Source organism: Gossypium hirsutum, chromosome D04 (genome assembly GCF_007990345.1).
Source record: "Gossypium hirsutum isolate 1008001.06 chromosome D04, Gossypium_hirsutum_v2.1, whole genome shotgun sequence".
Lineage (NCBI taxonomy): Eukaryota > Viridiplantae > Streptophyta > Magnoliopsida > Malvales > Malvaceae > Gossypium > Gossypium hirsutum.
The window spans coordinates 2,923,501-2,937,149 of record NC_053440.1 but is presented as its reverse complement, the minus strand read 5'-3'; positions in this window follow the sequence as shown (position 1 = coordinate 2,937,149).

Below are 13,649 nucleotides of genomic sequence, written 5' to 3'. Positions count from 1 at the left end.
CGATACAAGTATGCGAACTGTTGTATGTGAATTCTCTGTTTGTGAAACCTTTGCATGATGAACCCTTAGTTGTAAAGCCTGTTTGTATGCAAACTACTGTAAGGTGAACTTATGACTTATATGAATACATGTTTAGGCTGTATCGTGAACTCGTATGTTTGTTAGGCGAACTTAGTCTGGGTTGTTATATGCAAAACCTATATTGAGAACCCGTAATTTTATGTGAACTCAATTTGTATGTGTTATGTGAACTTATGTTGTATTTTATCATGCATACTTAAATTATTTTGAAGACAAGCGAATTTTTCCTTTATGGCTTTGCAAGCTCACATGTTACCTCTTATGTGTGATTTGTATTCGCTAATGTATTTTAACTTAAAACATTATTTGTTGTTAGTAAGTGGTATGTAGGAGGATAGGTTGGGAGTTAACGTAGAGTCACTTCAGTGGCTAATGTAGCTCACTAGTTTCAGGTCGACCCTTCTCGTTGGGTTTGGGGTGTTACAATTAGTTAAACATTAGATAATTAGTAAGCCAATATTTGCTTTCATTTTGCTTTGTATGCAAAATCCGCTAAGGACAATATAAAAGGGTATTAATGTAATTAATGAATATTTTATTAAACCAATTTGTTCAAAAAATACAAGTATAACAATTTATCCTCTAATACGAGTATTTGGTGCCATTGAATAAATGATGCCTCATAGTGGAATGAAATTGTCCCAATATGGTAGAATTTTACTCAAATGTCATGAGACAAACTTCTTAGTTTATTGCTTCCATCTTGAACTTATTGATAATCTTTTCTCTTGGTTGTTATATTGTTATTAGATTATTAAGCTCGGTAATCACCAAGAGGAGGGTGAATTGCTATTTTAAAAACTTTAAAAGAATATGGAAAAAGAGAAGACTCTTGAATTTATAGTGGTTCAAACTTAATTACCTACCTCCACTACCTTAGCTTACCACAACTATTTCTCAAATTGATTACATTTGAACCTTGTGAGGACAATGTCTAACATTTACAAAACACTATCTTTTCACTAGGCAAGATAAAGCCAGTTCCCTTAAGATTTTCTACCCAAAAATTTTAAGCAATCCCTTATAAAGATGAGATATAAGAACAATAATTAAAGATACCTCACAAAGGAAGATATTACAACAATAAAACTCATATAATAGTACAACACTTGAAAAGAATAAAATTACCCAAGTGTGTGTATGAAGAAAAAAAGAGAATATCAATGAAAGGATTGGATTTTTGTGTAATTAACTTTACAAACTTATTGATGTGAGCTCGTAATCGTTAGGAGAATTACAAGATCACTTGAGTGCCTGATCATTTCTAATAGGTAATTTAAACAAAAGAAAGATAAGAAAATAACGACAATAATTAAAAAGGATAAATAACAATATTGGACTCCAACCCAAAAGTTTATACGAGAAAATAACCAACGTTATGACTGAATGTGACCCGTTTTCTATTTGATAAACTCGTGAACCAAGAGTTAGATGAAAAAGACCCTGACCCATTGTTATATGGAAATAAGAATCGAAGGTATAAAAACAAGGATGAATGCTACAAGACAAGTCTTGATAAGTTCGAGTAAGGATGTTCTCAAGAACTTAAGAGATATCTCTTAAAAATATTTTTCATTCCCATGCTTACATCATCCCCTCCCTCTTCGAATAGATTTATCCTCAAATTGTCATTTGTATAAAATTAAGATAAATCAAACATGTTAAATCTTGCACTGACATTATACTTACCTGGGAGATTAATCTTGTAAGAATTATCATTAATTTTCTCTAAAACTTGAAAATGACCATCTCCTCTTAAAAGTAATTTAGACCTCCGTTGGCTTGCAAACCATTCCTTTCACATATGTACCCAAACCCAATCTCCTGGTTCGAATACAATTTTCGTTTGACCTTTGTTGGCTTGGTTTACATATTGCTCCATCCTCTTTTTAATATTATCTCGAACCTTCTTATGAAGTTGATGAACAATTTCAGCCTTCTTTTTTCCATATAGATTTACAAGCTCATTAGAATGTAAAGGAATTAAATTTAGATGAGTAAGATGATTGAAGCCATACACTTTCTCAAAAGGAGAAAATCGAGTAGCAGGATACACACTCCGGTTGTACGCAAATTCAACATGTGGCAAGCACTGCTCTCATGTCCTCAAATTTTGCTTAATGATAACTCGAAGTAGAGTTGACAGAATACTTTAATACTTTGATTTGACCATTAGATTGGGATGACATGTGGTAGAAAATAATAAATTAGTGCCTAACTTACCCCATAAAATTTTCCAAAAGTAGCTTAAAAACTTGGGGTATCTGTCAGACACAATGTTTCTTAGTAGACCATGTAGCCTAACAACTTCCCTAAAAAGCAAGTTTGCAATATTCTTAGCATCATAAATTTTATGATAGGGTATAAAATCAGCCATTTTGGAAAAATGATCCACAACAACAAAAATAGAATCCTTTCCGCTACTAGACCGAGGTAATCCTAACACAAAATCTATTGAAATATCTGTCCAAAGTTTCGTAGGTATGGACAAAGGGGTGTACGAACTACAGAGATTTACTCGTGATTTAGCCTTCTTACAAGTAATACAATTTTGACAAAGACGTTCAATTTTTTGTCTTATATATGCCAGAAAATGCTCATCCAATACATTAGAGTTTTTGCAACTCCGAAATAGCCTATTAGTCCACCCCAGTGGGCTTTCTTTACAAGTACCTCTCGGACCGAACTCCTTGGTACACAGCTTATTTTGTCGAAAGCAGAATCTGTCTTGCTTGAAAAACTTACCAAAAGCTTCTTTTTCACAAACTTTAAAGACGTTTCCAAAATCAAAGTCATGTTCATACAATTCATTTATGTACTCAAATCCAAACAACTAGCGTCTAAGGTAGAAAGCAAAACATACCTTCAAGATAATACATCAGCCACTATATTTTCATTACCTTTTTTGTATTTAATGGCATAGGGAAAAGTTTCGATGTACTCTACCCACTTTGTATGCCAATTGTTAAGCTTGTGTTGGGTTTTCAGATGCTTAAGCGATTCGTGTTCAGTGTGGATCACAAATTCCTTCAACCACAAGTAATGCTACAAAGTCTCTAATGCTCTAACCAGGGCATATAATTCCTTATCATAAGTAGGATAGTTTAATGTGGCACCACTCAACTTCTTGCTAAAATAAGTAATTAGTCGTCCTTCGTGCATTAAAACTGCTCCAATACCTACCCCTTAGGCATCACACTCAATTTCAAAGGTTTTAGAAAAATCAGGTAAAGCAAGTAATGGTGCGTTAATCAAATTTTCCTTAATTAACCTAAAAGCATTCTCTTAGGCCTCTTCCTATTTAAATCCCACATTTTTCTTAATGATTTCTATCAAAAGAATGGTTGTATTACTAAAGTTTTTAATAAACCTTCGATAAAAGCTAACAAGACTCTGTAAGCTTCTAACATTACTTACACTCGTGGCTTTTGGCCAATCCTAGATGGAACGGATCTTCTCGTTGTCTACTTCGATTCTTTTTGAGCTAAGAATGAAACCTAAAGACGCAAGTTCATCAATACAAAAAGAGTATTTCTTAAAATTAGCAAACAATCTCGCATTTTGCAATACTTCTAAAAAAATGTCTTAAATTATTAACATGCTCATCAATATGCTTACAATAGATCAGGATGTCGTTGAAATAAAATACACAAAACCTACTAATGAACACTCACAAAACATGGTTCATGAGTCGCATAAAGGTGCTGGAGGCATTGGTCAAGCTAAATGGTATCACCAACCATTCATACAAATCGTACTTGGTCTTGAAAGCAGTCTTCCACTCGTCACTTTCTTACATTTGGATTTGATGATATCCATTTTTAAGATCAATTTTGATTAATGCGTTTGATCCATACAGTTCATCGAGCATATTTTATAATCAAGGGATAGGATGTCGATATTTTACTGTAATCTTATTAATGGCTCGACAGTGTATACAAAATTTCCAAGTTCCATCCTTCTTTAGAACAAGGAGAATAGGGATTGCGAATGGACTTAGGCTTTCTCGAACATAGCCTTTAACCATAAGTTTATTGAATTGATATTGTAACTCATTGGTTTCCTTCGGGTTGTTTCGGTAAGCAGGTCAGTTTGGATGTGTGGCTCTAGGAATGAAATCGATTTGATGTTCGATTCCCCTAAGTGGCAGCAGCCTATTGGGAATCTCTTTCGGAAAAACATCTTAAAATTCCTACAATAAATAAACAATCGCACTAGGAAGGTTCTCATTAAGTTCATTAGTGCTTAAATATGCTTCCTTGTACAAAAGTACAAGTAGTGGTTGGTGAGTTAAAAAAGCTTTCTCAACCTTTCTACTCTTCACATAAAAATTAAATTTCTTTTGTTATTTATTGATCTTCCGTAATTCGGTGTAGTAGATTAAACTAGTTTTCATACTTTAGGAGTTTGAATACGAACATTTTTATTATGTTTTAGTTAAGTTTTTGTATGTTGCTTTAAATTAAATAAAAAGTGTATTTTGAGTCTTTTATTGACTTTAGGGACCGAATGAGGCCTAAAGGTGATCTAACCTACTTAGTGAGTGTGTAAGAGACAATTCAAAGGCATAAGAACTCAAGGCTGGTCGATGTGTTACAACACGGGAAGTTCAATGTCGCAATATATGGAGTAGAATACAAGAATCTCATGTTTGCCTTTAGTGTCGCGACATAGACATGGGATGTCACGACACACCCTTGAAGGCATCCCTAAACTAGAGCATATTACCTTCAATGTTGCGACACATACACTATGGTGTCACGACATTGGCCCTATATTGAATGAATTACGAGCTAGGGGCATTTTGGTCTGCACAATAGAAATTAAACACGAAAATGTCAGCTAACCTAGGGTTGAGGACGACAATTACCCTAAATCTATAAATTGGCTTAATTAGCACTTGTGGAGGCCAGCTTTCATATTCTAAGTTTTTTCTTTGTAATTTTAGTTTTAGTTTTTCTTTCTCTTAGGCTTTAGATTTATTTTACAGTTCTTTTCATTAGTGTTCTTCGGAGAATGTGATTTGTAGCCGCGATCAGACTATTATAGATTTCTTACTTCATTCGAATATATATCAAGATTCTTCTTAAACTCTTTTCTTGAATTATTTTTATTGTTTATCTTATTTATCAAGTTCATTATGTTTATGAGATCCATGAGGAACTAATCCTCTTATAGGGATTTAATGAGTGGGGGTGTGATTAATTAATTGCTATGTAAGGTTTTTTTTAGCTGATTAGTTATTTGGGAGAGAAAGAACTTAAACCCTAGGCTTGACAACCCTAGGAAGTCACTTAGGTGGGAATTAACCCAAAATTGGTATGGTCTATCCGTAAACACCTTAGCCCCAAACTGGTCTGGATTAGAGGTGATCATGGGTTAGGCTACTCGGCCCGGCCAAACGGCCCGCCCTAAAAATAAGAGGGTTCGGGTAAAAATATAGGCCCGAAATATAGATTTGGGTAAAAAATGAGGCTCGTTTAGAAAACAAGTTGGGCCGCAGGTAAAACTTTTTTGGCCCGGCCCCGGCTCAGCCCAAATGATATATTAAATATATATATTTATTTTTAATCAAATATACTTTTTGAAATTTAATATGCTATTTTCTTTTTAAAATATGATATTTTGGTATTGTAAAATTTAATATGGGTTGAGCCAGGCCAAGCTCGAGCCTAGAAAATGGACCTAGAATTTTGTCTAGGCCCAACTCAAACCCGGCCTGGCCCAGCCCATGATCACCTCTAGTCTAGACTATGAGGTCGAGATATAAGTAGTTCTTGTTGACTTGTTAGTTTAGTGGATGTTCGAGAGATCCTGCTAAGGTAACGACTAGTTGATTAAATATGAACCTAAAATAGGAATTAGTTATAACCACTGAAGTAAGATAATCACCCATGTTAAAATTTGATTAAGTTTTAATAATTAATGATCCGAAGTCTATTTTATTTATGATATTTTCTTTATTTCTTTGTTTATAAAAATCTAAAAACCCTTTCTCTATATTTTATTGTAATATATTACTAATTAATTCTATTTGCGTTTAGGTTAACTTTAATTTAGTACTCACCTCCATTAGGTACGATCCTCGGAGTACTTACCTACTTCGTTGTAAAACTATATTACAACCTAAGCAGTATACTTGCAGAAACTGCCTCAATTTTATATATTTAGTTACAATATTTATACTCTAGATGTTGGTATGTCCGGAGGTAGTCATTTACTCTCTTTTCTTACCACATTCTCTGTTTCTTTTTCTTTTTCTTTCTCACTCTCCTTTCTTTTCACTCTTATTCATTTTCTTTTTATGTTTTCTCAAATTATCTTATTTTCCCCTATTTTTCTCTTGATTTTACCTCACTTTTTTTTTATTTTCCCACTCTCTTCCTTCAAACGTACTTAGTCTTCATACACTTGTTTAGGAGTCATGGGAACAAGTGCGATGGGTTTCATGTTAAACTTAAAGGAGTAGTGATTGGTGAAACCATCATGAATAACTCTCGATTGTATTTCCATGGATGTCCAAGTAGGATGTACCCCGCATGCACGAGAACAACATCGCATAACACATCATCATTGTACCTTTCGATGGTAAAAGACACCATAACTTGTTTTACCACCTTGATCTCACATTCATCATTTAACTGTTGTAATTTACATGGTTGTGAGTGCTTAGTCGTGATCAATCCAAGTTTTTCCATGAAAGTTAAGCTTGCTACATTCGTGCAGCTACCTCCACCAATGATCATGCTGCATGCTTTTCCCTTGATCTGGCAACATGTAACAGCCCGATTTTAGTTAAATCAGAATAGTAGTTTTGGAACCACAAATCTGAAGTCAAAATATTTATTTTATTATTTTATTATGGTTTAAAGCATGATAGAATTATTGTGTGAAATTTTCGTAAATAAATTTTACCGTTTAAAGGCTTAATTCGGTAAAAAGGACTAAATCGCGTAAACTGCAAAAGTTGTGTTCTATAAGCTAAATGTATTAAACAACTATAAAACTTTAAAGTGGAGGTATCTATACGGTAATTAGACCATTAGTGTGTTAGTGGATGACAGTGGTTTGACAATGTTGTAATTTTTAAATATTATAAAGGTTAATATAGTAAATTAGGTATTAAATGAATAAATAAAGAAAACATAAAGCTTTCATCTTTATTTTTCTTCCTCAACCGAAAGTTCAAGCAACAAAGAAGCCATGGATGCTGGAAAATTTCAGCAAGTCAAATTCTTTGCATGTAAGCCCTTAAACTATCAGTTTCTTATAATTTTTATGTTTTTGAGATCGTTGCTTCGTAATCTAGGTAGCTCGTTCCTCTGAATTCAAAACTGTTAAAGATTTAACATGTTGCCATTGTTGACTGCTTGAGTAAATTGATGATTTATGGTAGATTATGAATATTTGATGTTAGATTTTCATCTTTTATAGAGTGATTTTTGAGAAAATTGTCAATTTTGGACTAAATTATGAAATGTGGAAATTTAGTGGTTAAAATGTGAAATAAATTGAAAATATGGGCCGATAGTAATATATGGAAAATTCAGCTAGCTTGGGTTTGTGTTTAATTTCATGAAATTGTGATTTTATGTGATAAGGACTAAATTGCAAAAATGTGAAATAATAGGGGTAAAAATGTAATTTTGTCAAAATGTGTAAATTATGCTAAATTGATTGAAATGATGATTAACTAAGTAAATTTTGATATTATCTAGAATAAGAAAAGCGGAATTGGGATTTAAATCGAGGGAAAATCAAAGTATCGAATTAGTCGACCTAAATTCGTCATTTTAGCGAATAAGGTAAGTTTGTATGTTTAATAAGCATTAAATTATACATATTTAAATGCTTAATTGAGATAATTATGGTGAATGCTTAAATATTAAATTTAATTGTGATTACAATGATTTGGAAATGTTTGACGGAGATTCGACAAAGTAAAAGTCTTGGTTGAACCTTAGTAATAGATAGGATACAAATGTCATGACATTAGGGTTACCGAGATTACGTGTAAGACCATATCTGAGATATGACATCGATATGAGAATTCGTGTAAGACCATGTCTGGGACATTGGCATCGATATGTGATTTCGTGTAAGACCTTGGTTGGGCTATTGGCATCGATACGAGATTTCATGTAAGACCATATCTGGGATATGACATTGTTACAGTACTATGTGTATGAGATCCCCAAGTATCCTTTAGTATTCCAAATGGTTCAACGGGAAAAGTGGATGAAACATGGTTATAAGTGATGGTACAATGAAAGCAATGTATTCGTGACAGAAATCAACAAGTAAGTGAAAGTTGAGAATGAAAGTACGATCGAGTTAAGTAAGTCAGGTACATACAAAACCTATGTGAGAATCGAATGAAAGTGAATTGGTGAGTTCATACTGTATCATGTATATGAAATGAGAAAGGTATGTGTTTAAATATGTTGTATACCAAAATTTGCTCATTTGGCTATATGGAAGTATGAATTGAATGTTATATGAGAATTAAATTGATTAAACTTGTGAAAGCTAAGGTTAGCTATGTAAATGATTATATGATTGAGAATGAAATGAAATATGATCTATGTAAATTTTATAGATGAAATATGATATGTGTTATGAAGACGTATGGAATTGGAAACGAAATTTTATGAAATGTATGAAAGAAATCATGAAAGAGTAAAATTTGCAATAAAACAGTTTTGGACAGTAGCAGTTGTATAACTTTGAAAAATCACTAAAAATTGTGAAAATCACATTACAGGTTGAATAAGACATGAAATTAAAGCTTATTGAGTCTAGTTTCACATAGAAGAAACGGTGTAAGTAAAAGAATCTTATATTATGAGATATTTCAATTTTTGTGAGATACGGCCAGAATGATTTTGGAATCCCCTGTTCTGACTTTGGAAAATTATTAAAAATTGTATAAAAAGAATTATGGGTTAGAATTTATATGATTAAAATTATTAATGATTCTATTTTTAAGAGAAACAAACAGAAATATCATCTGAATCTCGTACTAAGAGATAATTAATTTTTAGAAAAGAATGGTTGGAACTGTCAGACGACAGAATAGGGACGAATTTGAAGAATTAACTGTACTTGTTAGCTAAACAAAAAATTTTGAAAATTTTATTGTAAGAAGATATGTGAGTCTAATTTCAGGAAAATCAAGTAGATCTTAATTTGGAGTTCCGTAGTGCTAGATATAAATAATTTAGTGACTATGACTCGAGTAGATAGCTTGATATGAAAATTAGTAAATAATGGAACTATGTGCAATTTTGATTGTATTATCTTGAGAACATGTTGTGAGGATTGGTAAAAGCAGGTTGACAGATTGCTTATAATTTACATATCAACTTACTAAGCTTTATAGCTTACTTTGTGTTATTTTTCTATGTTTATAGTCTTCCGAAGGCTCGCTCGGGTTGGAAATCGTCGGAGATCCCATCACACTATCCAACTATGGTTTCGGTGCTTAAGAGGTTTGTAATTTTGGTTATGTGGCATGTATAGGCTAGTTGGTTTATTAAGTGTATAAGTGATTTTGGCTATTGGTGCCTATACGTTTGATTTGTATTGAGCCATGAGATTTGGCTTGTTTATAATGTGAGGTTTGATATGTAGATGACCTTATAATTGGTATGTGATTGTCGCTATATGGTAAGCTTTAGTAAAGTTATTGATGCATTAGTGGAAGTGTCCAAATTGATATTCACGATTGATGAATAATGGTATTTATGTGTTTGTTTATATTGGTATTGAGAGGTTAGGTTGCAATTGAGATGATAAAAAAGGAATAGAGTATTTTAGGTCTAAAAGACATTTATTTACATGCCTTGTTAAATTGATTTACATGATGATTGTTTGGTTAAATAATAAATCATATTGATTTGGTATGTTTCTGGTTAGGCAAAAGTTTGTGTATGAATAGATGAAATGGTTGAATTGGTATGGCATGTTTGATGCAATTGTGGTTAATGTTTAAGCTACCTATTGTGTATAAAAATGGTATATTTTGTGCTTGTGTAAGGTTGACCTTTATGGTTGGCAAATGGCCTATATTTATCCACACTACTGTTGACACGGGCGTGTGACGTCTGTTACTTAGAAAATTCTTAAAATTTCAGAAATTTTTATGTGTAACCAGTTTAGTCCCAAACCTTCTTAAAACTATGTTTTAGATCTCGTAGACCTATTTATGGGACAATGTAATTATGAATGAATGTGATATGATGATACATGATCAATGTATGTGAAATGTTTGTATAATGTGGTAAATTGTTTGGTAATGCCTCTTAACCCTAGTCCGGCGACGGATACGGGTTAGAGGTGTTACACAATGAATGTGGAAAATGTTCTCTCTTTGTTGCTCCCCTCCCTAAGTTGTGTGCTTAAAGCTCATTTAGTTACAAGCAGTTCACCTTTGACCGGATACTCGACTTCACTTGCATCTTCCAATGAGTGCATGTTGTCGTCTTCAAATTCTCCCGTAGATTCGATCTCTCTGTTGTCTTTAAGGATCATTACGTCTCAGTTAGGGAATTGACTTACAACGTGCCCTTTCCTCAAACACTTAAAGCATTTGATATCTCGAGATTGACCTGTTGGTGCTTCTGCCTTGCTCTTATATGAAATAGAGTATTTTTTATTATCTTTAAAAGTTTCAAATTTACCTTTCACTATAGGCCACGCACTTTTTTTTTTCATTTTGGTTCTTTGTTGAGAAAGAACTAGAGTTATTTCCCACTCTAGATAAACCCTTATTCTTCAATTCTTGTTCTACTTTGATCGCCTTGAGAACCATGTGGGTGAGTTCGACATAATGTTGTAATTTGACGATGTTGGCAATTTCTAGATTTAATCTCGTAAAAAACATCGCCAATGTGGTCTCACGATCCTCCGCGACGTTGGCGTATATCATCTTAATTTCCATATCTTTGTGATAGTCCTCCACACTTTTGCTTCATTGTGTGAGAGTTTGAAGATTTTAATAGAGTTCTCTTTAGTAATGGTTTGAAATGAATCTTCTTCTCATGATGGCTTTCATTTTAGCCTACGTCTCCATCAGGCACTCTCTATTTCTCCTCTTAGACAAGGTTAGTTTGTAACGATCCAAAATTTCTAATTTCGTTATTGTGAAAATATGACACAAATATCTGTCAGCTTCAGTGGTTAAGTGTTCTGAGTGTGTGTGAGAGGTCCCAAGTTCAAGCCTTACTTGGGCAGATTTTGGTATTTTTATAAATAAAGCCTTAACCTTGTGCAAAGGGCTTAAGTTTAATTGTTGGTAAGTTTATATCAGAATGGGCCTGTTGGTCTAGTGGTTAAGTGGAGTGTTGGAGGTACTATGTTCAATTCTCTGTGATGGCGTAGAGACATTATTTTTGCTCCAATTTCGGCTAAAAGTTGTGTTGGGGAAAAATTCTGAGTAGTTTTGTTTTAGTGGGTTAATAGGGAATGATTTTAGGAGATAATTAGGAGAGGTTATCAGAAAATAATCTGATTATCTTTTTATGCAAAAAAATAGAGTTTAGGTTTTCTCTCCAATTCTGCAAACTTTTTCTAATGTTTTCTTCTTCTTTTTTCTCTCATCTGTCGATTCTTTCCCCTAGTTGCTGTCGAAATTTCCATTATTTTTCCCCTTCCCTTTCTTTTTTTTTTTCCAATTGATTCGGTTGTTCATCGTTGGTTGCGTGTGTTCGGTAAGTAACAGTTTTGTTTATTGTTAATCGTTCTTGGTTAATCTCTAAAAGAGGGATTCCTTTTCGGTGTTTAGAAGTTAACCAAGGGGCTGGTGATTTTGAATCGACGCTGTGATTGTGTGAAGTCATGGTTACTCAAGCGAGGTAAGGGTTTTGTTAGGTTTTTAGTCGAGTTCCTTCCAAAATTGGCTGATTAAAAACAAATTAAGTGATTAATCGGGAGATATGTTAGTCGAGTTTTAGGTTCTAGAGGCTTAGGAGTGCTTACGCATCAGAAACGATACCTGATGCGTACCCAAAATGCAAAAAAAAGATTTGTGAAAAGCCAAAATTGCTTGTTCTCGAGTAATAAGAGAAATAAGAGAAAATGATGTGAAAAAATTTGTAGAGAAAGGAAATAAGTGTGTTATAAACTTGGAAATCAACATTTTGCACTAAAATAGTTTTAGACAGTAGAAGTAGTCTAACTTTCAAAAATCATCAAAAATAGTGGAAATTGAGTTAGAGGTTGAATAAAATATGAAATTAAATTTTATTAAGTCTAGTTTTTCATGGAAGAAACAATGTAAGCAATGGAATTATAAATTATGAGATCTAATAAAGTTTGTGAGATAAGGTTAGAATGATTTTGGGTTCCCTTGTTCTGCCTTTGGAAAATCATCAAAAAATTTTAAAAAATAATTAGGGGTTTAAATTTATTTTTTTAAATCCTTGACGAGTCTATTTTCAAGAGAAACAAACGGAAACATCATCCAAATTTCGTACTAAGAGATAAATAATTTTTAGTAAGGAAAGGTTAAAACTATCAAACAGCAGAATAGGGATAACTTTGAAGATTTTACTGTACTTATTTGATAAGCTATAAATTTTGAAAATTTTATGGTAGAAAGGTCCAATTTGGGCCGAGTGAGCCACACAGACACATACGGACGTGTGGGCCCATTTTTACTGAAATGTTTCTAAGGTTGCACGGGTCGCCCAAGTCGACTGTGAACCTACTGTAATATTGGTAAGCGCTACTTAGACCCCTAAATGTGTGAAATTGACTGAATGATATCTGTACTGAGCATGTTAATATCTGAACTGAATATATGTACTGAAATTGCATAATAGCATATCATCCATGGTATGTTGCATTGCATTGGGTTGGGGGTTGTTATTCGGAGGAAGTGTACTGAAATGCTTTAAGCCTAATTTATTGGCAACTCAGCTGCAAACTATTGTTTTGTGTCACATTCCGTACTACTTAGAGTGTAGGGATGGATGGGTTGATTATATCCCCACATGGTGTGTAAGGTTGGATAGAGATGGTGTGTAGAGGCTGGTTGGATAGGATTTTGCTACTGCATAACTGTTACTGCTCCTGATATTGCGATGGGCTAAGGCTCTACTGCATTGAGATGGGCTAAGGCCCAAACTGTCACTGATATTGAAAAGGGATTAGGCCCAAGGCTGTTCAACTGTGCATTGTGAATATTGATAGTTTGTTTGTTTCTGTGGGATTATACATTGAGTTTACGTAAACTCACCCTTTTTGTTTAATGTGCACAGGTAATCCCCAAACTTAGACAGATCGGTGCGACGGAGGACTCAGTAGTGACTATAGTAATTTTTAGACTTCATGGTTTTCAATTTACGATTTATGATTTGGTTATTATTGATTATTTGGGTTGTAATTTAAGGACCATCTGAGACTTTGGTTTTAAAATTGGGTTTTTATTTATTTATTTTACTTTATGGATTTATACCTGTTGGTCGAAGGAAATTCGATTTTCAAAAAGTTAAAGTATTTTCTAAACGCATGATCACTTAGACTGTTTTATTAAAGTTTCCACAACGAGGGATGTTTCAAAACAA